The sequence below is a fragment of the Gossypium hirsutum genome, chromosome A10, assembly GCF_007990345.1.
Source record: "Gossypium hirsutum isolate 1008001.06 chromosome A10, Gossypium_hirsutum_v2.1, whole genome shotgun sequence".
In the NCBI taxonomy this organism is placed as follows: domain Eukaryota; kingdom Viridiplantae; phylum Streptophyta; class Magnoliopsida; order Malvales; family Malvaceae; genus Gossypium; species Gossypium hirsutum.
Genome location: NC_053433.1, coordinates 97,536,950 through 97,547,565, shown reverse-complemented (window position 1 = coordinate 97,547,565; position 10,616 = coordinate 97,536,950).

Below are 10,616 nucleotides of genomic sequence, written 5' to 3'. Positions count from 1 at the left end.
CTAAAAGCTTTGATAAGATCGACCTAATAATATCCATGCCCCACATAGAGAAATCTATGAAGAAATAAAGAAGGTACATGAATCTTGTCTTCATAAATTTGGCATTTAGGACACAACTGATGCGATCCCTTCCATGGTGGACCAGCAGTACCCGAACCTCATGATTTGCCTGGCCATTGTAAAACCATTAGGATGTGTTCTTCAGACACCCTTACGGACCTCTTCTAAGATTTTTTGGCTTTAACATCATCCACACGTCTTAGTAGCCCAGGCATATCTTGATACGATCATGTGAAAACATCTTTGAATCCTCGCAATAACTTAATAACATCTCGCTTTGTTTCTATAGTGATATAGGCTCCGATCTTCACCTCTTTCTCTTCTCCTAGGCTCACGATGTCCATTGACCCTTTGTAAGGTAGGATCTATTTCTCATCTTGTTCTACAACCCTTAACAGATCAGGAGATAGGCTACAATCTTTATCATCTTCAAAGTTCTGAGATCCCTCTAGGCACATATCTTGCTCAAAAGGAGATTCTAGGTCAGTAGCAGTGTCGTTCATGTCATTAATATCTGGAGACTTATTGTAGGTACGAAGGAATATTCCAAATAAAAAATAAATCTAAGAATAATTATTTGTATGGTATGATCATGAATAAAGAATAAAAGGATATTTGAAAGAAAGTCCAGAGAACAAAAGAATCTAAAAATAACTATTTGAATAAAAGAATATTTGCTTGCAATGATAGCAAAGATACATTTTATTGAATTGAAGATTTTGAACATAAGCCTATTTCATAAAAGGATTCTTATTGCTTCTAGGCTTAAAGTAACAAGCGTGTTTTGAATATTACTCTAAATTGGCTCTAAGAAATACAGGGATCTCTTCCACAATCCTATTGTTCAAAACACCCCCAAGTACGTAAGGGTAGACGTTTGGAAAATTCTATTCCCCGGTTCCCTCTTCGGATACGTTGTTAATGTTTAGATTCCTCAACATTTCCACCGGGCCTTCGATATCTTCATAAAGTTTGATTTCTTTATTGTCCATCATGTCCTGCACCAGGACCCCAAACTCTATGCATTCTTGGATTTCATTCCCCTCTTCATTGTGGAACTCCTGCTACATTGGGCACAGATGTGTCGTCAAACTTCACAATCCCCATTTTAATAAATCTTTCAATTAGCTTTTGAACATGGTGCAATTTTCAATTGAATGCCCAATGATTCCAGCATGGTATTCACACTGAACATTTGCGTCGCACCATTTGGGAAATGGAGGTTGCATCGGTTCTAGGTAGAAAGGGGAGACCATGTGTGCATCAAATAAGTTCTGACACAACTCTCCAAATGTCATAGGTATAGCTGTGAACTGTAACTTTTCTGCTTGCCTCAGAGGGCCTAATGGCTGGTGGTTACTATCTTCGACTGGCTCACAGTAATCAACTTTGAATGACCCTTTTTGTATGTGCTCATGTTATTCACCTCATTCTCCCTCTTTATTGGGGCTAATCTCTTAGTGCTTTCATCTGCTTCTATTTTTCTGCACCTTATCGCATGTTTTTATCATTTCATCGGACATTACTATGTTCGAGAAAATCTTGGTTGTGCTCCCCAGTATGTGATTAATAAATGGAGCCTTCAGGGTATTAATAAAGAGCATGACTGTTTCCTTTTCTAGCAGAGGTGGTTGGACTTGTGTGACAACTTCTCTCCATCTTTGTGCATAATGCCTAAAGCTCTCGTTTGTTTTTTTCTCCATATTTTTCAAAGTGATTCTATCAAGGGTCATGTTTGTCACGTGACTATACTGCTTCATGAAAACCTGTGCCAGATCTTTCCATGAATTGATCTGGGTACCGCTCAATTGGTTGTACCATTTGGATGCTGCCCCAACCAGACTTTCTTGGAAACAATGAATCAATAATTGGTCATTATTGACATAGCTTGCCATTCATCTGCAGAACATGGTGATGTGAGCTTCAGGACATCTAGTCTCGTTGTACTTCTGAAACTCTGAAGTTTTAAACTTTGGGGGAAGCACTAAGTCTGGAACTAAGCTCAAATCCTTAGCATCGACTCCACAGTGATAGTCAACACTTTCCATTGCTTTGAAATTTTCCTCTAACCACTTGCATCGGTCTTCCAATTGTTTCGAGAGCTCCACCCTTGTCTTTTCTGTTTCTACCACACCATTGAGATCGGGGACAATAGGATTAATTGGGTTATCCCCTGGATCATACCTTAAGCCGGCTTGGTAATTCATCAGTGCCGAATCACCAGCTTGAAATTGTTGGGGCCTGATTGTAACAGATGGTCTTTGTGTGTACACCTCAAGTTGTGTCTGAACATTTGTCGGAGTAAAACCTGGGGGTAGAGAGGATCTTCATTGTCATCCCGAATATTGAGCAAAGGACCCTTTTCTTTGTCTGGCCCACAGGTCAGCAGTTGTGTTAGCTGGTTCATCACGTTTCTTTGTGATTCCAGCATTTGGTCCCTCATATCCTGTTGGATTTTAGCCAATTGCTCTTGCATTTGTGCTTGCATTTGTTCTTGCATCTCCTTCTGTAATTGTTCCAACCTTTCCAATCTTTTATCCATTGCTTTAGTTTTTTTCCAAGTTCCGTAACGATGCGTACTTGGTAGGTTTTTGTCGGTTTCCAGATTAACTGAAATAGTTTTTTAACAAATTAGGGCCCTTTTGTGACATTCAATGCATATGATGAAATGCAATGCAGATGCATGAAATGAATGCAAAAAGAGAAATTGATTCTGATTAAATTCTATTAGAACAACTTTTCTAGAAAATAGATTTCTTTACATAAAGCGAATTACATATGTAGCCTTGCCCACATGCTTTAGGCGAATACATCGGTCCCTTTCTTCATATCCGGATGTTAAGATCAAACCTCACAAAACTTCCCAATGGATGCCTCTACTAGCTCCTTTTTGCTTGATCCGGGCTGTGACCCATTGCTCACTCATCCCGGTGAGGTTTGTTAGCTTCTTTAAGAAAGTTGACGGCTCCCGAATAATCTTTGTTGGCTTGAATCCTCGAAGCATAGTCGTATATTCCTCCACGAACTGTTAGTCTACTTTCATTGTGTTTACTCAAACCATATTCGGACGGCCGTATTATATTCCACTTTATCAAGAAATTCATTTTCCATAACAAGCTCTCTATTTAGCAACTAAACATCAATCAACACCTCTTTTCTATGATGATGAAATGCGATGTAATCGTAAACAAAACAAAATAAAACACGTCAGTACAGAAGAAATAAACAACAAATAAAGCACCTATTCAAGGAACCACTAGGGTTTAGAGTGGCTCTGCCTAGTGTGGGCTCTTAAGGCTCACTATATGTGGCTTCGTTCTAAAGAAAAGGGTGCCCGAACCAGCAGATTCCTCGATCCTCACCCATCATAGGCTCATACAGACCGAGTTCAGTTCAGGGGAATACATTTCCCTATGGCTATACGGAGATGAAAATCTCATGAAGACATAGGTACGGATGTATCCCGGAAGCGATCTACTATCCTATACAAAGGTGAAAACCTCATGAAGGACTAGTTTCTCACTACCACTTAAAGGGTAGGACCGAGCAGTCATGCAATGTAATGTGCAAAAATATTTAAAAACTCGAACCCACAAAACAAGTATTATGACGAAGATAACAGATGAGATGCAATGAAAGGATCATATTTTAAATCGAATTTTCAATTTTTAATGAAAAGACATAAATTAATCAATTTATGGCTTGATTCTCTCAATGTTCCCTAGTGGAGTCGCTAAGCTGTCCAAACCATTTTTTTTTGAAAAAACGATCAACTTTTATTTTAAAAATGAAAATGAACAGGGGAGTCACCACCAATATTTTTTTATAAGGTGTGATCGGGTCACCTTATGTTTGATCATTTTAATAAAACACTTTGATTTACTAAAATAACAATTTTGGTTTACAAAATTTGAGAAAACGAGTTCGGGAGTCGGTTACGTACGAGGAAGGATTAGCACCCTCGTAACACCCAAAATTGGTACCTAATTGATTAATTAATGTCTTATTGTCAAAAATTGAAAACTTGAAAAGAATTTAAAATACGATCCCTTCTTTATTGATGTTTATTTTTACGAAAAATTTGCTTGAACAAAACCTTGTCCCAAAGTAATAAAATGCCAAATCCGATATGTTAGGACACAACCTTTTAAACCTTTGAAAGTAAGCCTATCTTTTGATTTTCAAAACTCATGCGTTTTAATTTTAAAAGGATATTCAGTCATTTGGGTCAAACGAGAAATATAACAGCCTAATTTTGGGGCTAGTCAGAATAGTGGTCTTGGGACCACAAATCTGAAGTTAGAAAAATTATTTTATTATTATTTTGGAGCCATAGCATGTTTATATTAGTGCATGAAAAATTTGGTGAGCTAATTTTGATGTTTGTGAGCCCAATTGTCAAAAAGGACTAAATCGCATAAAGTGCAAAAGTCCTAATTTGGAAGCTAAGGGTTTTATTTTATTAGAGAATCAAAATTTGGGGATTTTAAAGGGCAATTAAACCCTTAGAAATAGAGTGGCCAACCATAAGAGATATATGTGGTCAAAATTTTCAAAATTTGTTAGATTAGGTGACCAATTTTGACTAAAATAGAAATAAATAAAAGAAGATGATATCATCCCTTTTTCCATCATATTTCTCCACCAATTCTCAACTATTTTTTGGGGTTTTTGAACTTCAAAATTTTCAGCAACTTGAAGCACTCACAAGTAAGTGATTTCCATGTCCTTTGTTGAAGATTTTTACATTTTTGGGACCCTTGAAGCATGAGCTTTCAAATGAGGGGTCTATTTTGAAAAATGATTAAGAGTTTAGGGTTTTTCAATGAATGTATTTGTGATGGTTTTCAATTTTTTATGGGAGAATATGAGTTAGGGTTGTATAATAAATAACTTTTGTGGAAGGTGTTAGCATGAAAACACCTAAAAGGACTATTGTGCTTAAGTTGCAAAATAAGTGATAAGTGTGTGAAATAGTGAGAATTTGAGGTTGCTATAAGAGTAAAAAGAGTTCAAATAGGCTTAAGATTAGAAGAAATTCAATAAAAATTAATTTTCGAGCATAGGGGTAAATTGGTCATTTTGTCAAAGTTTAGGGGCAAAATGGTCATTTTATCGAAGATGTGGATTTTAGATTGCCAAATTGTATTTAGTGACTAAATGAGTGCATTTTGCTATTATAGATCAAGAATTGCCAAATCCGACCCTAGACCGAGGGAAGACCAAGCAAGTAGATTAATTGACGAGTTGTCTACATTTTGTAATCCTAGGTAAGTTGTATGTAGATAATACAACTACATTGCTAATACATGTGCTTGAATTATTATAGCATGAAATTTTTGACTGTAAAATTGAGAATGTTTAATGATAATCGAGATAGTAGAATTCCTGTTAGAACCATAGGAAGTACATCAGTTATTCATGCCCTAACATTTAGGGTCATTTGTGTGTGAGCCAATGTAAGACATGTCTGGAACATGCATAAATCACATTATGAGAGCCAGTGTAAGACCATGTCTGGGACATGGCATCGACATTGAGACGAGTGCCAGTGTAAGACATGTCTGGGACATGCATCGACTATGAGATGTGTCAGTGTAAGACCATGTCTGGGACATGGCATAGGCCTCGAAGATGATAGGCAGTATAAGACCATATCTAGGACATGGCATCGGCACCTTACACTATTTTTGAGGATTATGGAATGTCCGATAGCATTTCGAATGGTTCAATGGTGAGAGTCATGATTTTAAGTTAATGAATAAAAGTATAACTTTTTGGTGAGTGGTATAAGTACCTATTTGGTACTTATGAGATATGAGCTCAATATATATTGTGTGACTTGTATGGATGGTAATGAGTAAGTTGTACTTATGCCCACCTTTGTGTTATGAGCATATTGATTATTGATAAATTGTTTTTGTATATCTATTTATATGCAACTTACTAAGCTTTTATGCTTACTCGATTTCTTTTCCATTTTTCCTATAGTGCCACCAAGCTAGTTCAAGAATCACTGAAGTGAGAGATATCGATCACACTATCAACCGAAGCATTCGGTATAGTTGGATTTATATTTTTGAATATGGCATGTATAAGATTTAGACTTTATTATTTTGTATCATTGAGATTTGGCCATATGTATTGCCTTGGGTTGGAAACCCTTCAAATTGTATTTAGCCTTGAATGATGGCTAACATTCATTTTGAGTTTATGAAAGATACATTTCCATGGTTGAATGAATGCCTAATGTGGCTGATTTGGTTATATGAATTGTGTTTGATTTGGTATTGGCTGGCATTTGTATGACACTAGGTATGTAAGGGTGGCAATGAGGCTTGGTAAATAGCATTATATTGTCAACACGGGTAGACACACTGTAACACCCCTTACCCGTATTCCTTACCGGAACAGAGTATGAGGTATTACTAAATTTTTAAAAATTTTCGACAGCATTCCTACTTATTTTTGCTTAAACCTCCTGCAAATTTAGAACACATTCCAATATACCAACCAATTTCATTTGTATAAACACACATATAGTTTAACTATTAATAAACACTACATTTAAAAGGGAACCATAACATATATTTACATGATGATCCCACATTACATAAAGTGTCTATACATGCCATAAAATTTCGGAACACTAGTAGTAAAATACCCCAAATGTGAAGGATAGTGTAGATGATTGTCTGACTTCGTTCCAATTTCCGAGTTGTTGGAAGTCACTATAACCAAGAGAAAAATAAAATCGAGTAAGCATATAGCTTAGTAAGTAAACACATGATAAATAAGTAATTACTCCCATAACTACACCAAAATATAAACTTATTCATGAATAACTTTATTGTTTAGGCAATTTCCAGCAAGCTGTTTTTCTGCGTCATAGTCGCTAATTTATTTTTATCTGGAGCTACAGGGCTCCAAATTGAGTTCCGTAAATTTTCCCTGAAACTAGACTCATATACCATTTCACCATAAAAATTTCAGAATTTTTAACCCAGCCAATTAGTACAGTTTATTCATTAAACCTTCCCCTGTTTCACTGCCCAACGGTTCTGACCCTTCCTCACTAAAATTTACTTAACTCTCTGTACAAAATTTGAAAAATGGTTTTTCTTGTTTCTAATAAAAATAGACTCAATAAGGATTCCAGGGATATAAATTTCATGCCATAATTATTTTTTTTTCAATTTTTGGTAATTTTCCAAAGTTAGAACAGGGGATCTCGAAATCAATCCAGCCCTGTTTTAGTAAAATTCAGATATCTCCAAAAATACAACTCTTTTGCTTATTCTATTTCTTTCATATGAAAACAGACACATCCAGCTTCAATTTCATATATTATTCAGCTTCCCATTCATTTTACACCATTTATGGTGATTTTTCAAAGTTACCCAACTGCTGTTGTTCAACACAGTTTATAATTAAATCGTTCCTTTTTCGTTTTTGATATTTTCTCCCATCTCATACATGGATCGATTTAGTGTCCAACTCAATATTTACCCCATAAAATTTTCCACCATATGGCAATATTCACCTTCCACACTTTTTCGTTGAACACTCGGAATGTTAACCGTTATTGGTGGATCTCGCACTTAGCACCACCACTGAATCGGGGAATCATCACTTAGCAACCCCTCGGGGGAATCAGCACATAACAACCCCCTTTTCATTTCAAATATACAATGGATATCGCACTTAGCAACCCCTCGGGGGAATCAGCACATAGCAACCCCCTTTCACATTTCAAAGATATGGTGGATATCGCACTTAGCACCACCAATGAACCGGGGAATCAGCACTTAGCAACCCCTCGGGGGAATCAGCACATAGCAACCCCCTTTCACATTTCAAAGATATGGTGGATCACGCACATAGCACCACCCATAAATCGGGGAATCAGCACACAGCAACCCCTTTTATATACAACATACTACGGCTTATTCCGAGTGTTCAACCCATAACCCATATATTGCAACCCTTTATCACCTTTCCCGATTAACAACATTTTTAGGATATTGCCAAACATTTATTTTAATTCCAAATAAATCTCAACATATATTAAATAATATCAAAATAATACATTAAGTCACGTGTTTACTTACCTCGGTGCAAAATATCGTAATTTTGCACTTTACTCCACTATCTTTTCTTTTCCTCGTTTAATATACTCTTCACGTCTTTCTTGATCTATAATAGCAAATTTAACTCGTTTAAAGTCCACATTTATTAAAATAATCCACCACCCAACTTTTTGAAAATTACAATTTTGCCCCCAAACTTTTACATAATTACACTTTTGTCCCCAAGCTCGGAAATTAAACTTCATCACTTATTCTTAAGTTTTATAACATGCTGAACATTTTTCCCTTCTATGGAAACATCAAATTCCCACTCCAACACATACTTTTGAATATTAATTATTTTTACCGATTATGTCTATTTACCCGTTTTCGCTTAAAATTGCTTAGCAAAAGTTGTTTAACATAATCTCTAGCTTCATATTCCACCATAAAACAGCAAAATAAACACATTTCACCTATGGATATTTTTCCAAATATGAACCCTAACATGAATTAATGGTAGAATAAGCTAAACCAAGTTACCGGGACTCCAAAAATACGAAGAACATTAAAAACGGGGCTTAGAATCACTTACTATGGAGCTTGAAAGCTTAAAAACCCTAAATATGGCTTCCCCCTTGCTGATTTCGTTCACCATGAAGAAGATGAGCATATTTTGCCATCTTTTTCCCATTTAATTCTATTTAATAACCAAATGACTAAAATGCCCCCATTTAAAAAAATCTATTTCACCCATTTCTTATGTCTATTTTTGTCCATCAACTAACTAATGGTCTAATTACCACATAAAGACCTCCAATTTAAAATTTCATAACAATTAGACACCTCTAAGATGTAGAACTCAACTTTTGCACTATTTACAATTTAGTCCTTTTGACTAAATTGAGTGCCCAAACGTCGAAATTTTCGAACGAAATTTTTACGAAAATTTTCCGTGAAATTGTAGATCATAAAAATATAATAATAACCATATTTTCCCTCGTCGGATTTGTGGTCCCGAAACCACTATTCCGACTAGGCCCAGAATCGGGCTGTTACAACTCTCCCCCCCTTAGGGATTTTCGTCCCCGAAAATCTTACCGAAAAAGAGGTTTGGGTACTGTTTCCTCATAATTTCCTCCGGTTCCCACGTAGCCTCTTCCATTCCATGTTTTTGCCACAACACTTTCACTAAGGCTACACTTTTATTTCTTAACTGTTTGACCTCCCGAGCCAAAATCTTTATGGGTTCTTCTTCATAAGTCATATCTGGTCGAACCTCAATCTCTGTAGGAGAAACTATATGTGAAGGATCCGAACGATAACGTCGCAACATCGACACATGAAATACATTATGTATCTTTTCCAACTCTGGCGGTAAAGCTAACCGATATGCTACAGGGCCAACTCTCTCGGTAACTTCATATGGTCCAATAAAACGTGGACTTAGTTTGCCTTTACGACCAAATCTCAGAATCTTCTTCCATGGGGATACTTTCAAGAACACTTTATCACCCACTTGAAACTCAGTTTCTTTTCTCTTTAAATCCGCATACGACTTTTGCCGATCTGAGGCAGCTTTTAGGCAATCACGGATTATTTTCACCTTTTCTTCAGTTTCTTTCACCAGGTCGACTCTATGAATCCGATTCTCACCGAGTTCAGTCCAATATAAAGGGTTCTACATTTACGCCCATATAATGCTTCATACGGTGCCATTTGTATACTTGACTGATAACTATTATTATAAGCAAATTCAACCAGTGGTAGATATTTCTCCCAACTGTCCTTCATTTCTAAAATACAACACCGGAGCATGTCTTCAAGAACTTGAATCACCCTTTCTGATTGTCCGTCAGTTGCGGATGAAATGCAGTACTGAAATTCAATTTCGTACCAAGCTTCCTGTAACTTTATCCAAACCTCGAAGTAAATCTCGGATCTCTATCCGATATAATAGATTTAGGCACCCATGTAGTCTCACTATTTCAGCAACATATAATTCAGCCAACCTGTCAAGTGAATAATCAATGCGTATCGGAATAAAATGGGCTGACTTTGTCAATCTATCCACAATTACCCAAATAGCATCTTTCTTCTTTGGAGTTAAAGGCAATCCTGTCACGAAATCCATCGTGATACTGTCCCACTTCCATTCTGGAATCGTTATCGGTTGAAGTAAACCCGATGGCACTTGATGCTCAGCCTTCACTTGTTGACAGATTAAACATTTTGTTACAAATTCCGAGATATCCTTTTTCATGCCCGGCCACCAATACAACTTCCTCAAATCATTGTACATTTTCACACTACCCGGATGGACTGATAAATCACCACTGTGTGCCTCACCTAAAATAGTCCGAATTAGCTCATCATTTCTCGGTACACATATTCTGTCCCTGAACATCAGGCAATCATCTGAACCAATTTGAAAATCTGAGTCAACACCTGCTTCACACTGAGCCTCTTGGCTTCAATACTGTCACT